At 46.3% G+C, this 16,210-nt stretch overlaps 1 protein-coding gene across 1 annotated transcript in view; it reads left to right on the top strand.

Moving 5' to 3' along the window:
- The window catches only part of LOC137155244 (ankyrin repeat and fibronectin type-III domain-containing protein 1-like), a 508,614-nt gene that overhangs the window by 244,929 nt on the left and 247,475 nt on the right, over positions 1 to 16,210 (top strand). The window lies entirely within an intron of this gene.

Raw genomic sequence — 16,210 nt, 5'->3', positions numbered from 1 at the left:
AAAAGTTAATTTGGATTCACTTTCCTGTTTAGACAAACCCTTAGTGACAAGATACTGAAGTAGGTAGACAATAGGTCTGGTCCCATCTGGCAATCCCAGTGTTTCTAGATTTGGGTTTATATTTTCTTGTATTCAATTTTTGAGGATCATTTGCTCTAAGATGCAGTCCTTGGTAGGATAAGCCGTCTTTGCACTGTTTCCCCTCTCCCTGAAATGTATGTTCATTTGCTATGCATCACCACAGCAACACCTCTTTGTCTGTATGTTAAGCTGATCTCCTGGCAAAGCAGCCCCTTTCGCTGAAGTGACAGCACTATTGCTGTTCTGGATGTCAGCCCAAGTAGGGGCTGAAGTGGGGAATCGGAGCTGGGGTGACTTTCCCTTTTGCTCCATCTTCTTAGGAGACTCTCCTGCTTATTAACACTGCTTTGGCAAACAGCTCAGCTCCTGGGTCCAGGAATAGAGTGTCTGGATCAGTGTACTAGGGCTAGGAACCGTGTCCTTTGGAGTAGAGGACAGAGCAGGCAGGGAGCATTAATTTCGCTGAGTGTTCCTCCTGCCAGCCTTGAGAAGAGCTTGCTTAAGCAGGCTCCAGGCTGGCTGAGTGGGAAGGTACTGCTGAGGGAAATGTACAGGCAGCTTTCAGGAGGTCAGTCAGCTAACCCTTTGCGTCATCGAGAAGTGTGAACCGGTTTCAGGGTTAGGTCCTGGGTCCTGGGAGAGAGACAGCTGGGAATATATGGTAAAACAGGTGGGTAAATCAGCCCCGCAGTGGGAAGGGAGGGGTAACACTGGGACTGCTGTGGTCCAGCCGGGAGGAGGCAGCAGAAGTGCTTGCACATTTTGGTGGTGGATTTTGCTGGTCAGCTTCAGTGGGGTTTGTCATTTAATTTGAGCAGGGGGATCCTGACTTGGGAATGTGCTACCGAAAGAGTCAAGTGACCCCTCTGCTTTAAAAGAAGGTGCCTTTGTTCAGGGCGTCTGGGAGGCACCATCTCTGTATCTGCCTGTGAGAAGCACAGGAAAAGGGATTCTGCTAGATTGTAATGCTGTGTCTGTTTAAAGGTTACCACCCGACTGATGCATTTGGCCTGCCCAAATCTAAGCTGTGATGTGGGGGTTGTAATTTGTAGCGCCCATTGAGCTGGCATGCCAAAATTGAAGTGTGGCTGCTGCAATGGGAGGGGCTCGTTGCCCAAGTTAGATCCCTTCCAAGACCTTAGGTGTGTACTCAGGCAGGAGCCTTCACGCTGCTGCGTCTACACATCTGCTTTTAGCATGCTAGCACGATCAGATGGCCACACCTCCATCTCCAGTGTAGACAGGGTCTCATGTGTCTCTGCAGCACTGTTCAAATGCCCTGCTGTGACAGTGCAGCCATCCCTCATCACTGCCAATCACTTCTCAGACCCCGGCCTCCTCTGGGCAAATCCATGCTGCACGTAAGAGCTCTTAACTGTACTGTCCTTTCCCTCTAGAAACTGTGGAGCCACTGCGCCCACTTAACTCTCCAGCTGGGGCTCTCTCCCCCAATGCCTTGCCAGTGACAAGCAGCAAACCCTTCTAAGTGCTGTTATCACCTAGCACAACAGCATGTGAAGCTCCACACCCAGCTAGATTACAGGAATGTTTGCCTGTGTTGCCTCTCAAACTGTGATGCTGTCAGCAAGCTGCACTGACATAGCGATTCACAGGCAAGGACACACCCAGCTGAGCTACCTGAATGCTTTCCCCTAGCCACTCATGAACCAACAATAAAGAGGCCTCAGCTAATTCCCTCCAGCTCCCAGCCTTGCACCTCAGAACTGTTCTGTCTTGCACTGGTCAGACACCTGGCCAGTGTAAGTTCATTATTCAGTTCGCCCCTCCCTCAATGTGGAGAGGTCATGCACCACCTTTTGTAACCTGAACAGATTTCCCAATCACTTCAGCCAAACACACTGGTTTAGGTAAAGTATCAAACAGAATTATGAACTACAGAAAGACAGATTTGAAGCAATTATAAGTGTAGGCATAAAAGATTAGAGTTGGTTACTTAAGAAATAAAAATAAATTCGCAGTCCAACTTCTACAAACTGAACAGGATTTAAATCAAGCAGTGTCTCACCCTGATAGTACAAACAGGTTGCAGATCTTCAATACACAGACTGGAACACCTTTCCAGCCTGGGACCCTTTCCCCAGTTCAAAGTCCTTTGTCCCCCAGATGTGTTTCCAGGTGTTGAGTTGTGGGGGGAGTGAAGCCAAGTGATGATGTAACTTCCCTCTTTTATAGCTTCTTCCAGCTTGCTGGAAAGCTCCATGCTATGATGGTGGGATCCGACCCCATTTGGTCAAGCAGTGTCCATTGTCTACGTGGTCTCTGTGAAGTTTTCATTGTAAACAGTTTCTGATAGTGGATTCTTTCCTTGTTGGGTGATGATGAGCCATTAACGCCATTTGGCTACTCCACTGTTATACCTGAAAGGCTGGTTGTGGATGGTTCTCACTTCACAACGTATTTTAGTAACATATGTACAGCAATACTTCATAGCTTCGCATACAATAACGCACGCAATCCCACAGGATATTAACGTTTAGCAGATCAAGACTTTTAAAATAATACCTCACAAGGCCTACTTTGTACAAAACTTAACTTAATTATAGGACAGTGATGAATATGGGGTTCCAGCGTGCTGCTTGTGAGGCTGAGTGCACACCTGTCACTGGTGGGGGGAGAGGGGATATTTACAATCTTTACAGACTTTCCCATCTTGCTTACAGGAGTGAGTAGGCTTTTGCTTGTTTGTGGAGCGAGATAGGAAGCCACGTCTCCTTGGTACGAAGTTGGACAGGAGGAGAATGGATCATAATTATAATACTGGGTTCACAAAAGCATTCAGATATCAGCAACCACCTGCAGGCTGCTTGACCTTATTTGGGTGATGTGGGAGGGGAGAAGAAGAGGCTGGTCTCACTGTAGAACAGAATTTTATTTGTGTGATCCCTATATACAATAGGGAAAAATTATGCATTGGACGCAGCTTTTTCTCAACATAGAATCGGAGAGGAGAGAGTGCTGGAGGTCCTAGGCCTTGTCACCCTGCTGAGCTCCAAGCACGATCACCAAAAGTTCTCAGCCAAGCTATCTGTTTGGAAGGGCTTTTCTGATCATCCTGTTTAGTTTCTCCTTTTCCACACCATGCACTTGTCCACAACCATCTCTGTCTCTTTCCTTCTGACCGGCAAGATGGAATGTTGGTAGATTATACCATGCTTATATATCGTGCTAGCTGCACCTACTGCGTATGCTCACTCTGTGTACGTGCCTCTTTTTAGAGGCCTGATTTCAGTAATTGTTGTTCAGCTGCACCATGGACAGGACCTTGCAGCCTCTGACTCACCATTCCCAAAGATCAACCTTAGCTAGACTGGAGCAATATGCCGTTGGGCCTGATGTTGTCTAGGCATTATGTTCCTAAAGCACCTTTCAATAACTTGTAAATGTCCTATGTGCACCATGTCCCTGAAGAAACCTTACTGCACTGGGGAGAAGGGGAAGAATCCCTAAGGGCTCTTGTCCCAAGAATCCAGGAAAGGCATTCCAGCCGTGAAGGAACCAGGGATCGCTTCTTGGTTGTCAGGGTTTGAGGATGAAAAACAAATGTGATAGTGGCACTTCTGTGCCCATGTAATCCCTCCTCCCCATGCTCACTTTGAGGTTCTGGTAAGGTGCAGCAGATTATTGAACCTATGTAACAGTCTTCACTACAAAGATTGCATTGAAAAATAGTGACTGCTACACTTCAAAATGTAGGTATGATCTTCATTTAATTTCAGTTACATTTTCATTTGTAGTGCACTGGATGTATTTACCCTCTATATGTACTGCAGGGATCTGTTCTGCATGGTTTCAGATTGAGTTTAATTGCACTTGACTTAGTATCTGTTAGCATCGTGCCATTTTTATGTAGGTGTTTTATGTAGATTTAGGTACCTGACTTTGAGCATTCCGTACATACACACATCAACATATAAAATAGGCCTCTGTGCACTTATTGGTGAGCTGGGGACGACAATAGATGAAATCTTAACTACGTTTGTAAAAATAAAAGAACAACATATCATTTGTGGGGTAGGACCCTGGATTTTTTAAAACCTGTTTGTTCACTTACCAATTTGCCAGACTTGGTGATGTGGGATGACCATACTCATTAGTGTCAATTAGGAAAGTTCTGTTCATTTCACCTATATGCAAAAGCTCCTAGCCCAAAGTCTAGGTGACTTGTACATCTCGATAGAACCGAACAAATTGTAGAGCTGAGCTGGCCCTGGATGCTTCTTACTGGAGGGCACTGTTTACTGTTGGTTGGGACAGCCCCAGGTTTGACTGCATGTACCACAGAACTGGAGTCTTGGCCAGTGTGACTAGTTACTGGTGGTTTTTCAGGAAAGGGAGTGGGGGGCGTAGAATGACCTCGAGATGCTGCACTGGAGGAGAGGGGGGAGAAGTGAAGAGTACATCAGCTTCTGAACTGCTGCTGCTCTTGGGAGAAAAGGGGAGGAGGACCTGGGAGCTAGAGGACTTCTTGTGCAGCCGGGAGAGCAGCAGGGGGCAGTGGCAGAAGAGCAGAAAGCACCGGGGGCAAAGAGATCGCTTCACTTGATGGGTTAGGGGCTCAGAAGCAGTCTGAAAAATTTTAAACACTCTGGAGGAATAAGTTTGGATCCCAGCAGGAAGGATTCACTCTTGCTTCGTTGCAAGGTTCACAGACCAAGGATCCTGCTATTTCTCTGAGCGGCTCTTTTCAATGAAACCTGAACAAGTGGGGGCTTGTTTGCACTTCAGAGACACTTTTTACAAAGTAGGGACTCTCTGATGTGCAAAGAGCAGTTACCATGACTGTGTGCCCAATGCAGGTATCTGCATGCCCTCTGGCAATCGCTAAACCCCAACTAATTGGGAGAATTGCCCCCAATAGAATTTTGGATGTGTTAGCAGGTATATTTCTCCCATTGATGCTTCTCTCCAGCAGCAGCAGGAAGCACCTACTCCAATGGGCAGGACTTCCTGGGAAAGCTGTCACCATGACTGCCAATCAGTGTCATCTTAGGCTTCCACCCCTTTCATGTATGTACAAATTCAGAAGCTTAGCTCTTGAATATGGGTGACAGGTGTTTAATAAAGGATAATTTTTCTCTCTCCTGTCCCTTCTCCAAACAAGTAGCCTTTGCTGCAGCACACCGCCTTCTTCCAGGGTGCAAGCTGATTCGTAACACTGAAACGATAATGCCTGGATTGGAACAGCATAGTTTTATTTTCTGTGCCTCTGCAGCTGCTAGTGTGATTAGTTCAAATAACCACAAGTCAGTATAAATAGACTGGGCTAACAGTAAAGTTAGGTTTTAATTTGGCTACCAGTACCAGTGTCCCAAAAATATATGTCTTGCTTTTTACTGGAAAATTATTTATAATGCAAGTACACTGTGACCCTTCCAGACACACCACAGCACTGACCTTCCAGAAGTGGTGAAACAGGGGTCATGGAAAGTGAATTGACCCTGGTTTGTGCTTAGTCTTTTCCTGTTTGTATCAGTGCTTTCCAGAGTGCTGCTATGGGACTGTGTGCACTCCTTCTCTTGATCTGGGTTTGTGTGGTCAGAGAAAGGTGGTGAACAGGGATGCTGGAAGAAGGAGCATGTTGTGGAGGGTAAAGGCACAGCCTTCCCTGGCTCCTGCACATGGGGCTGGACTATGGGAACATGCGCATGTTCAGGGTGCAAAGAGCAGTATTATGAAACATATTGAGTACAGCACCCCCAGCAATGCAATTGCTGTTTGGAGTGTTAACCAGGACCTCTGTATCAGATGGGACACTGGTCCCTTGTGCCTGTTATTTCAGGAGCTCTAATATTAATTGAACCTCACATCACGCAGGTGAGGGAGATAAACGCTATTAAGCTTTGTATTTAACAGGTGGAATAAATGAGGCCCAGACAGGTGAAGGCACTTGTTCGAGGTCACACAAAGTCTGTGGCAGAGTGGGAAATAAACTTGCACAGTATTGCCAATGCTCATGATTTTATTGCGAGTCTTGTGATACTTGATGATTTTATTAAAGCTCCAGCTCCTTGAGTCATGTGAATGTGGGAGAATCTCAGCTTGCATTTTAAAAAAAAGTAAGTTTCTAGCCCTTACAATTGTGGAGACAAAGTTGACAACACAACCCAAGTGCACCTCAAAAGCTCTTAATCCAGAAGGCAAATAAAAAGAACCAAAATGTATTTTTTTAAAAAGAATCTAATGATTTTTAAGTTAATCTCATGGTTTTGGAGGGCCTGATACCTGTTTTTCCAATGCTTGGAGTTGACAACAGTGCTCCCACTTTCCAGTCTGAACCACCAGTCTCTCAGAGTGAAGGTGTGTCCTAGATGAAAACTCCAATCCAGTTAACAAAATAGAATTTCAAAGCCATGCCATTGCTTTCCTCCTGACAGTCCACCTTCCCCAGTCATATCACTGCTCCACTATGCATCCAGACGTATTTTTTTCCTTCTGTATTTCCTCATGTCAGGAATTCTCCTAGCTGAGGCTGAGGGAAGAGATTTGGGAGTGAGGGAGGAAAAGCAATAGGCTGTTGGCGCAGCCATAGTAAGGAAAGTGAGGGAGAGTGGGACCACAAGTGCAGATGCATGTGTCCTGCAAATGTATCGAGTGGGGATAGAAACAAGAAAATAAAGTGTGTGGGGGGGGAGAAGAACGTGTTCTCTTTGCCCCCCAGTGGCTTATGTCTAAGGGAAGCCTTAAAATGCATCCTCTGAATGTTTCACTGTGGAAACTGCTCTCCCCTTGGCCATGCCTGGGGTTTTCAGGTCTGTTAGGACCAGATCCCGTATCAAGTAGGTGTAAGTGAGGTTCTGCTTCCTCAGCTCACTCCAACTTTCTCCCCTCCCTCCCATTCCCTTGTGGTCTGGGTCAATGGCAACAAAATCAGATGAGTCTCAAACTTTCCTCTCGTGGGGTCCAGTTTAATCAGGTCTCCCAGAGAACAAACTTCAGCAATGCTATGGGAGCCCTCAGACTGAGGGGTTAATTCACCGGTCAGTTCCAGGCCATACGGACCCCACAGCTGGTCTGGGTCTGGCACACTCCCTGGGCTCTCTTCACCTCACCGGGCACGCTCTCTGGGCTGATGGAAGGAGGCTGCTTTCTATCTGTTTCCAGCACACCTTGCTGCAAAGCCCACCATTCCCATAGGCCTCGGGAGCTGCCCACCTCCAAGTGCCTCTCTACTGGGCAGAAAGTGGGCACCTCTTTTACAGGTCTTGCAGCACACCCCGTGAGATGGGGCCTGGGCTCTGCTGCTTCCTGGGGAGAGACGTGTCCCTTCTTAATTCCTCAGCCTGGACCCTCCACTCTTTCAGACTCCTCTACTTGCTCCCAGCCTTCCTGGGATGGATGAATCTCGGGCTTCTGGCTCCTTCACTGATGGGGTTTGCTTTCTGAAAGCTTGCTGAAGGGCTACTCTGCGCTGTACCAGGAGAGGGAGCCAGTGATATGAATGTACTTTCACTTCACAGGCCGAGTAAGGAGCATCAAAAAAACCACTCACATTCAGATTCTGTCAAAGTCTGACATCGCCGAGGGCTGTTCTTTTGATTGTGTTTGCCACCTCGTGCAGAATTGGGGCATCCCCTGGAGCAGCTTCCATGGTTGCATCTAGAGGAGAATTTAGGATGTGTGCGTGTGTGGGGAGAAGGAGTTAGCAGAGCACCTTCTTTTGGCTACTGTTTGCAAAGGGGCATTATGTTTTGCTTGCATGTGAGGAATTGGGGAGGCACTGGAATGCAGAGCACACAGCGCCTCTAGCAGCAGGAGGACAAGAAGAAGGAGTTTGCCAAGCCCACCCTTCTCGCTAGATGTGTTTGTGAGAGAAAAGCCAAATCCTTGTAGCCCTGCAGTGGTGCCAAGCGCTGGTAGATAGGGCTCCAGCATTTTTACCATGGTGCCCTGAGTTGGTTCTCGCGGCCTGGCGATAACGACAGCTGAGCCCTGTGTACATTAGAACTGGGGCGGTTCTGGCCCTGACACTGCATTGTCAGGAAGTTGGAGTTGCAGAAAAGAATACTGAAACTGATTGTGGAAGGAAGATTGAAAGAGCTAAATAGCTGTAGCATGGCTCAGTGACAACTCCGAGGAAGTGGGGGGCACAACAAATGTCTGAAAAATATGAAGGTGGGAGAGGAAGTGTATGAGTTTGGCTCTGGATCAGAACTTGCCCCATAAGCAAGAGTGTTTGGATCTGGCATTTCAGTTTGGGCTCATCCTTACTTTAAAGGGGAAAAATTAAAATTCAGATACTAGCTAAATCAGAAATAAAACTAGATTAAGAAAAGAAGCCCAATGCTAAAGCCAGCACGGTTATCCCTGGAGAACATCTAATCATCATGCAATTAAGTTCATGCACAGGATTTCTGAAGGGCAGTGAAAATTATAAAGTGTATGGTCTAGTAGATAGAATGCTCGACTGGGAGTCCAGGGACCTCAGTTCTTTTTCTGGCTCTACCCCTGACCTGCTGGGTGATCTTGCATAAATCACTTCACCTTCCTGTGCCTGTTATCCTATCTGTAAAATAGAAATTATAATACCACTTTCCTTCTTTTAGAAAGTGTTTTGAGATCTGTCATGTAACAGCTGAGTAATTACTAAGACTATGTCTACACTTGCCGATAGCTTGAGCATCTCCCGTCGACTTTCTAATTTCTACTTACCACGGTGTCTCCAGTTAGCTGCGCTGATGGGAAGTGTGCTTCTGTCGATGCAGCGTTACTCCACCTGGCGGAAGTGGATTAGTATCGTTGATTTCTGGGTCAATTGAGCGGGTCTCCACTTCCGCTCAGTCGATCCGGATAAATTGATCTGATGACAGCAAATTTGCCGCCATCAGTGTAGACATAGCCTAAGTAATAACAATACTTAGTGCTGTGGCTCAGTAGATCTGAGTGCTTTAATCATTATCCCCATTTTACAGATTGGGAAACTGAGGCACAGAGAAGGCAAGTGATGTGCCCAAGGTCACCCACCCAGCTAGGAGCAGGAATAGAATCCTGGTTTCTTGAGTCCCACTCCAGTGCTCTATCCACTCGACCACATTGCTGTAATATAAGCAAGTATTTCTCCCTCATTTTCCAGATGGGGAGACTTCCCCTCTTTATCTCAGTGCTTTGCCAGAGACTACATAGTAAATAACGGTAGAGCCAGGACTACAACTGAGGACACCAGACTGCCAGGCGCAAGCTTAATCCACTGGACCACACTGCCTCTCTTTAGGTCCCTCTGTCTGTGTATGTACTGGTTTTAGTTCTCTTCCTCCCTTAGAAAGTTTGTATATAGCTGCTTCTGTCAGCAGGGCCAGTGTGAGCAGGGTAGCTGCATCTCAGCGGGTGTTTTATCCTGCATAAATATCTTTCTATAAATAAATAGATAAAAGGATTGTTGCTACAGGACGTCCCTGCAAATGAGTTCTCGGTATCTCTGCAAACCCTCTGGTATAAATAACTTCATTCAACAAATAAAGGGATAAGTGGACCGTCTAGGGATTAGTGTGTTGTGCCTTTGAACGTGGAGTTGGGGGAGGGGGGAGCTGGCAGTTTCCATTGGGAGGGCTAGGAGTTGAATCCCTCTATTTATCCACATACCAGGGATGTTGTGGGTGGCGGAGAGTAAACCTTTCAGACATTATCTGGCTGATGGCCCTGGTCCTGGCTTTGGAGGGGACTGGCTGGCTCTGTGCAGAGAGATGGTTTGGTCAGATTACAGCACATTTGGGATAGCGTCATAGATGCTGAATGGACTTTTCATGTTTTGCTTTCCTAGATAAGGAAATATTTTGTTGGGCTTGCTGTTAGAATTTCCCTTGACTGTTGCTTTCAAGGGATGCCAGTGCTGGCTTTGTAATGGGGCCGGTCCCAGGATAAGAAGCAATCACCCTGATGGAGTCTGCAGGGACGAAAGAAGCCAAGTACAGGGTTTCTTTGTAGCTCTCGCTCCAAGGGAAGCATAGCAAGAGTCCCACTGCAAAGGATTCAAAAAGAGAGAGCATCCTGGCTCAGAGGGGCTGGGGAGTCCCCCGCCACGTAGATATAGTGACGAAAACAGCCCCAATTGGCCCTCTGAGAGGCCAGGAGTTAATTAATGGAATTCTGGCACAAAGTTTGGATGATACTCAGGGGCACTTGGTGATCACATGAACCAAGTCCTGGCACGAGTAGGAGCTTCTGTGCACTCCACCTTGCACTTTCCATCAGTCTTTCTCTTCTACCACTGCTTGAAGAGAACATTTATCTCCTTTTTTTTCTTCCCACATCCTTCTTGGATGGCACTCAACCAATGTACAACACTTATTTCTGGTTGCTTCTTCGTTTTTGAAGCTGAGTTATGGAGGACATAAGATGTGCCTTTATAGATCAGACTACTGATATATTAAGTTGTGGTATGGTCTTTGGCAGTGATCATGGCAGGATGCATCAGAGGAAGGCCAGCAACAAACAAAATCCACAATGCACCAATTGTTATTTGTTGAAATGCAGTTCTGTTTTGAACACCAACTCTAAAAATGATATTGTGGGCTCCATGTTTGACTGCCAGACCTGCAAACTCACCAAGACATATGAGACACAGACAGGGGCTCCTACCTTCTTGTGCTAGCCATCATTGGTAATCAAAAAGCTGTAGGCCAGATTATGATGTTGGATTTCTGTTTGATTTGCACAGGTGTAACCAACTGGCAGTTCTTATTTATTTATTAATCATGTTTATCATAGAATCATAGAATATTAGAGTTGGAAAGGGACCTCAGGAGGTCATCTAATCCAACCCCCTGCTCAAAGCAGGACCAACCTCAGATAAATCATGCCAGCCAGGACTTTGTCAAGCCACATCTTAAAAAACTCTAAAGATGGAGATTCCACCACCTCCCTAGGTAACCCATTCCAGTGCTTCACCACCCTCCTAGTGAAAAACTTTTTCCTAATATCCAGCCTAGACTTCCCCCCCTGCAACTTGAGACCGTTGCTCCTTGTTCTGTCATCTGCCACCACTGAGAACAGCCTAGCTCCATCCTCCCTGGAACCCCCTTTCAGGTAGTTAAAGGCTGCTATCACATCCCCCCCCTCACTTTTCTCTTCTGCAGACTAAACAAGCCTAGTTCCCTCAGTCCCTCCTCATAAGTCTTATGCTCCAGCCCCCTAATCATTTTTGTTGCCCTCCGCTGGACTCTCTCCAACTTCTCCACATCCTTGTTGTAGTGGGGGGCCCAAACTGGACACAATACTACAAATGTGGCCTCACCAATGCCGAATAGAGGGGAAAAATCACTTCCCGCCATATGCTGGCAATGCTCCTACTAATGCAGCCCAATATGCTATTAGCCTTCTTGGCAACCAGGGCACACTGCTGACTCATATCCAGCTTCTTATCCCCTGTAACCCCCAGGTCCTTTTCTGCAGAACTGCTGCCTAGCTCGTCAGTCCCCAGTCTGTAGCTGTGCATGGGATTCTTCCGTCCTAAGTGCAGGACTCTGCACTTGTCCTTGTTGAACATCATCGGATTTCTTTTGGCCCAATCCTCCAATTTGTCAAGGTCACTCTGTATCCTATCCCTACCTTCCAGGGTATCTACCTCTCCCCCTAGTTTAGTGTTATCTGCAAACTTGCTGAGGGTACAATCTACCCCATCCTTCAGATCATTAATGAAGATGTTGAACAAAACCAGCCCCAGCACCGACCCCTGGGGCACTCCGCTTGTGACCGGCTGCCAGCTAGACATGGAGCCATTGATCACTACTCGTTGAGCCCGATGATCTAGCCTGCTCTCTATCCATTTTATAGTCCATTCATCCAACCCATACTTCTTTAACATGCTGATAAGAATACTGTGGGAGACTGTATCAAAAGCTTTGCTAAAGTCAAGGTATATCACATCCACCACTTTCCCCACATCCATAGAGCCAGTCACCTCTTCATAGAAGGCAATCAGGTTGGTCAGGCATGACTTGCCCTTGGTGAATACATGTTGACTGTTCCTGTTAAGTTTCCTCTCTTCCAAGTGCCTTAAAATGGATTCCTTGAGGACCTGCTCCATGATTTTTCCAGGGATTGAGATGAGGCTGACAATTCTTTGATAGTGGCTGGTGACAAACCAGGAGTGAGGCCCCCATTGTGCTAGGTGCTGAACAAACACAATGGTAGATAGTTCCTGCCTTGAAGAGCTTACAATCTAAATAGACAAGACAGACAAAAGGTAGGGGAAAATAATGTACAAGCAGAATGAACAATGTGATGTCAGCAATTAGTTAACAATTCTGTTGATGTCCCAGAAGAAAGGCTCCAGCTGCCTGTCCCTGAGTTGAGGTGTATTTGCACAAGAAGGAATGGGCTCCAGGTCCCTCTCCTAGAGCTGCGTGGAATCTGTGGAGTTAACAGGAGTGAAAAGTGGAGACGCCTTAGGCGAGTCACGCTAGTCAGCAAATCTGATATCGATATGCACTAATGGAACAGGTCTATTGAGTAGGAAGGCAAGACGCTCTTTCAAACAGAGCTGCCCTTAAGTTCTGATAGTGTACGTGGATCATTGTGCCAGGCTGCCCTGAAGAAGAAAATTGCACAGCACTGGAGATTGTGGACTTGATTCTCTGTTGCCTTGCACTTTACCCCATTGCACTGTGGGTACAGACCTCTCCTATGATGACATATGAAAGGGCATTTGGTGGCAGAGGATGCAGCAAGTGGGGATGACCAGATTCCAGGATCCCAACCCTCGGCTTTGAGAATGGCTGTGAAATCCAATAGGTCAAGAATAAACTGGTCATCTGAAAGAGACCCCAAACGAGGATGGAAAGGATCCTGCCTCAGCTCAGTAGAAACCAAGTAGCTGATACAAATCCAGCAGTGCAGAAGAGGAGCTGGCAGGAAGAGCTGTTGGCATGAATTGTCTTGTCAGGGCTACAGAGATGAGGCTGTTACTGGAAGTTGTACTGTTCCTGTAATGGCAGTCAGAGAGAAGAGATGAAGATGGAGAAGGCTAGACAATGAGAGGGGGCTCCGGGATGGACATGGGCAATGGCAGAAGGGGCAGGGTTGGGGATGGGGGAAAGAGTGAGAGGGGAGCGATGGAGTGTGTGGGAGCAGTGAAGTGGAGAAAGACAAGTCCCTCAGAGTATGTCTATACAGCCCAGCCCGCCCCCCACCCCACACACACACAGTCTCAGAGGCTGGGTCAACTGACTTGGGTTCATGGGACTTGCGCCATGGGGCTGAATAGAACTGTGTAGACACTCCCCCCTCACCCGGTCTAAGATCCCAAGCTCCAGACTGAGTCTGAGTATCTACACGGTTATTGTTAGCTCCATAGTGCGAACTCCTTGAGCCTGAGTCAGCCGAACTGGACTCTGAGACTTGCTGTGGTGTCTTACATCTGTGTGTATATGTCCCCTCTGAGCATGGGACAGTTCTGTAGTGCCCCTGGCTATAGTGTCTGACACCGAATCAAGGAGCTTAACCCAAACCCATCTAACACTGGGCTGGATTGTTGCCCTCCTTGCTCACATGAAGCACAGTATGTCACGCTGCGAGCACGTAGCATCGGGCTGCTGGAGAGATGAGGTACTATTCCATGGCAATAATGGGGACAGGATCTGGCCCCGTGTTAGGTTGTCAGATTATGAGCTTGAAACTAGTTGGTATGGACAGTTATAAGCGATACAGGAATATCTATTTTAATGTTACTAAGCAACAGCATCTCTGATAATGGGGCAGATGCTGGTAGGTCCTCCTCATTTCTGAGGGAGTTTGCAGTGGTCAGACAACTCTGTTGGAGGCAAACAATGGATTTGTGTGACTGGGGATACACTCACCCCAGAAATCAGGGAAAACCAGTTGTTAGTGTCTCATATTTGTAGTATGGGCCTGCCTTAGGTCTGACACACTGATTTAAATCAGGAGTAATCCAAATTAAGTCAGTTGGCTTTCACTGGGTTTGGACCAGTGTGAAAGTAGAATTCACATGTTGCGCATGTGTCTGGGTCCCTGTCCTCTTTCATTTGTTTGCGCTCAATGGCATAATTTACTCCAGTTTTAATGATTGTCTGTGCACTGGGGAGCACACTTGGAATTGTCAGACTGTCTTTGTCACATGTTTAGAGCCCAAGTGCTGTGAAGTACAGTCAAACTCTTCCACACCTCTTCTTAAAGATGCAAGACGGGGCTTTCTTATAACCATTCTTCTTATGCCACTTATTAACCCATTATAAATTATTATGCTTTTAATTTAAAGTTTTAAAATATAATCCAGAATCTGTTAATTCTTTTACATGCCTGAGTTACCTTATCAAATGATTCTCCACAGTTTAAAGTCATTTTTATTCTGGGCAGGGACAGGGGGAGAGAGGGAAAAAAAGCAGAAGTTAAGGCAATATGATAGCCAAGAACTTAAACATTCCTTGGGAAAATCAAAGATCTGTTTCCCACAGCAACTATAATTTTGACTTCCTTTTGCATGTACAATACTTTATATTACTCTACGGCATTCACAGTATGCCTGCCTTAATAATGGTTCGGACAGCGCGAGCAGTCCAGCTGAGTTAAGCTACTTGGCTATGTGATCCCACACTCCTGAGTCAGCACATACACAACCTACAGGCAGCAAGCTGCTCCTAATTTAGTGAGTGAGTGCTTCTAGCCAGCCTCTCATGGGATTATGCACTGGTATGACCCCAGCTAGAACCCCCAGTCCCAGATGCAACCCTAGAAACTTCTGCCTTACAATGCTGCACACAATTCAAGCGCGTTGGGTTGTCAATTTATCAAGAAAATGGATATGCACCTGCCTTGTTACTTCAAACGGAGTTTCTAACACACCTTAAACCACATGCACTGCTTTAGGTAAAATAAACAAACAAATGTATTAAGTACAGAAAGATTGGAAATGATTATAAATCAGAAGAAAGCAGGTCAGATTTGATCAAAAGTAAATAAAAGGCAAATCTCATCCTAAACTAATCTTAATGCTTTCAGCAACCTTGCAATCTTAGATGATTCTTACCACCCGCTGGCTGGTCTGCCTCCAGCCAGGCTCCCCCTGGGTCAGCATTTCAGTTGTTTGGTGATGTTTGTAGATGGAAGTGGAAGACAGAGAGATTGCAAAATGTTCCTTTGCCCTCCCTCCCCCTTCAGGGTCAGGTGACAAACAATGTCTGCGTACGTCTCCCTCCATGCTCTGAGTCACTGTAGTCTTTTGTGGATTCATTTGTTGACGTGTGGGTCTTGTCCTTTGTTCCTGGAATGCTGAGCTGGGTTGTTCAATACAAGTCCTAATGTGATGCGAACTGCTTCTCAGCTCTGTAGAGTTTTGACCTAATCTGACTCAAGCCATGAGACACATATATGGGAATATTATATAGCGAAGCTTCATAACCATACACATGACATTGCCACAGACATATCACTATAACAATAATGTTCAGTATGCCATGAGCATTCCAAAAACATCTTACATGACATACTTTGCATTAAACAATACACAGTTGTACTATAAGGGTGAACATGAATGACACACAATCACACCATAAGGGTGTACATGGGGGTGCCGTGTGTCACAGCATGTTTTAAATTCTTTGCAAAAAAAAAGTTTGTTGAATTTCCAAGTTTTTTCTTTAAAAAAAAAAAAAAAAAAGGGCAAGACAGTGGGTGCTGGCTGCATGTTCAGAGGAAAACACCGAACAAAGGGCTTGTCTTGAGCCCATTCCTCCAAGGCTTGTTTTCTTCAGCTTTCTCTTTCTCAAGTTGTGGAGCTCAGTACTTAACGTTTGGCATCTTTTTGACTCAGAGACTGGGTCTGATGTCCACTTCGGTAGAGTGATGTCTGTTGTCTGATTTCTGTAGCCTCCAGCCCTCCACCTGGAGGAACTGTACTGATAGTTTTTCTTGAAGATTGGCATCTGACACTTCTTACGGACGAAAAACATTACCTACCAATAACGAGCTCTAAGCTCTACCAAAAGACACTCACCCTCCCTCAGTTGCTGCTGGCTTTTCCAGGCAAGCCATCAGGACCTATCATCCCCTCTCTTTATAAACGTGCCATTTAAGGCATGCAGGCACAGCTTGGGCCTACTGCTTGTATGAAAAGGTGCTAGGCCTGCACAGCTCAGCATGTGACATACAGGGCCAGATC

This window comes from Emydura macquarii, unplaced genomic scaffold (genome assembly GCF_026122565.2).
Source record: "Emydura macquarii macquarii isolate MOO-44397 ecotype Brisbane River unplaced genomic scaffold, CSIRO-AGI_Emac_v2 contig_1348, whole genome shotgun sequence".
NCBI classification, from domain to species: domain Eukaryota; kingdom Metazoa; phylum Chordata; order Testudines; family Chelidae; genus Emydura; species Emydura macquarii.
The sequence above is the reverse complement of the archived record's forward strand: the minus strand, read 5'-3'. Positions and strand labels throughout refer to the sequence as shown.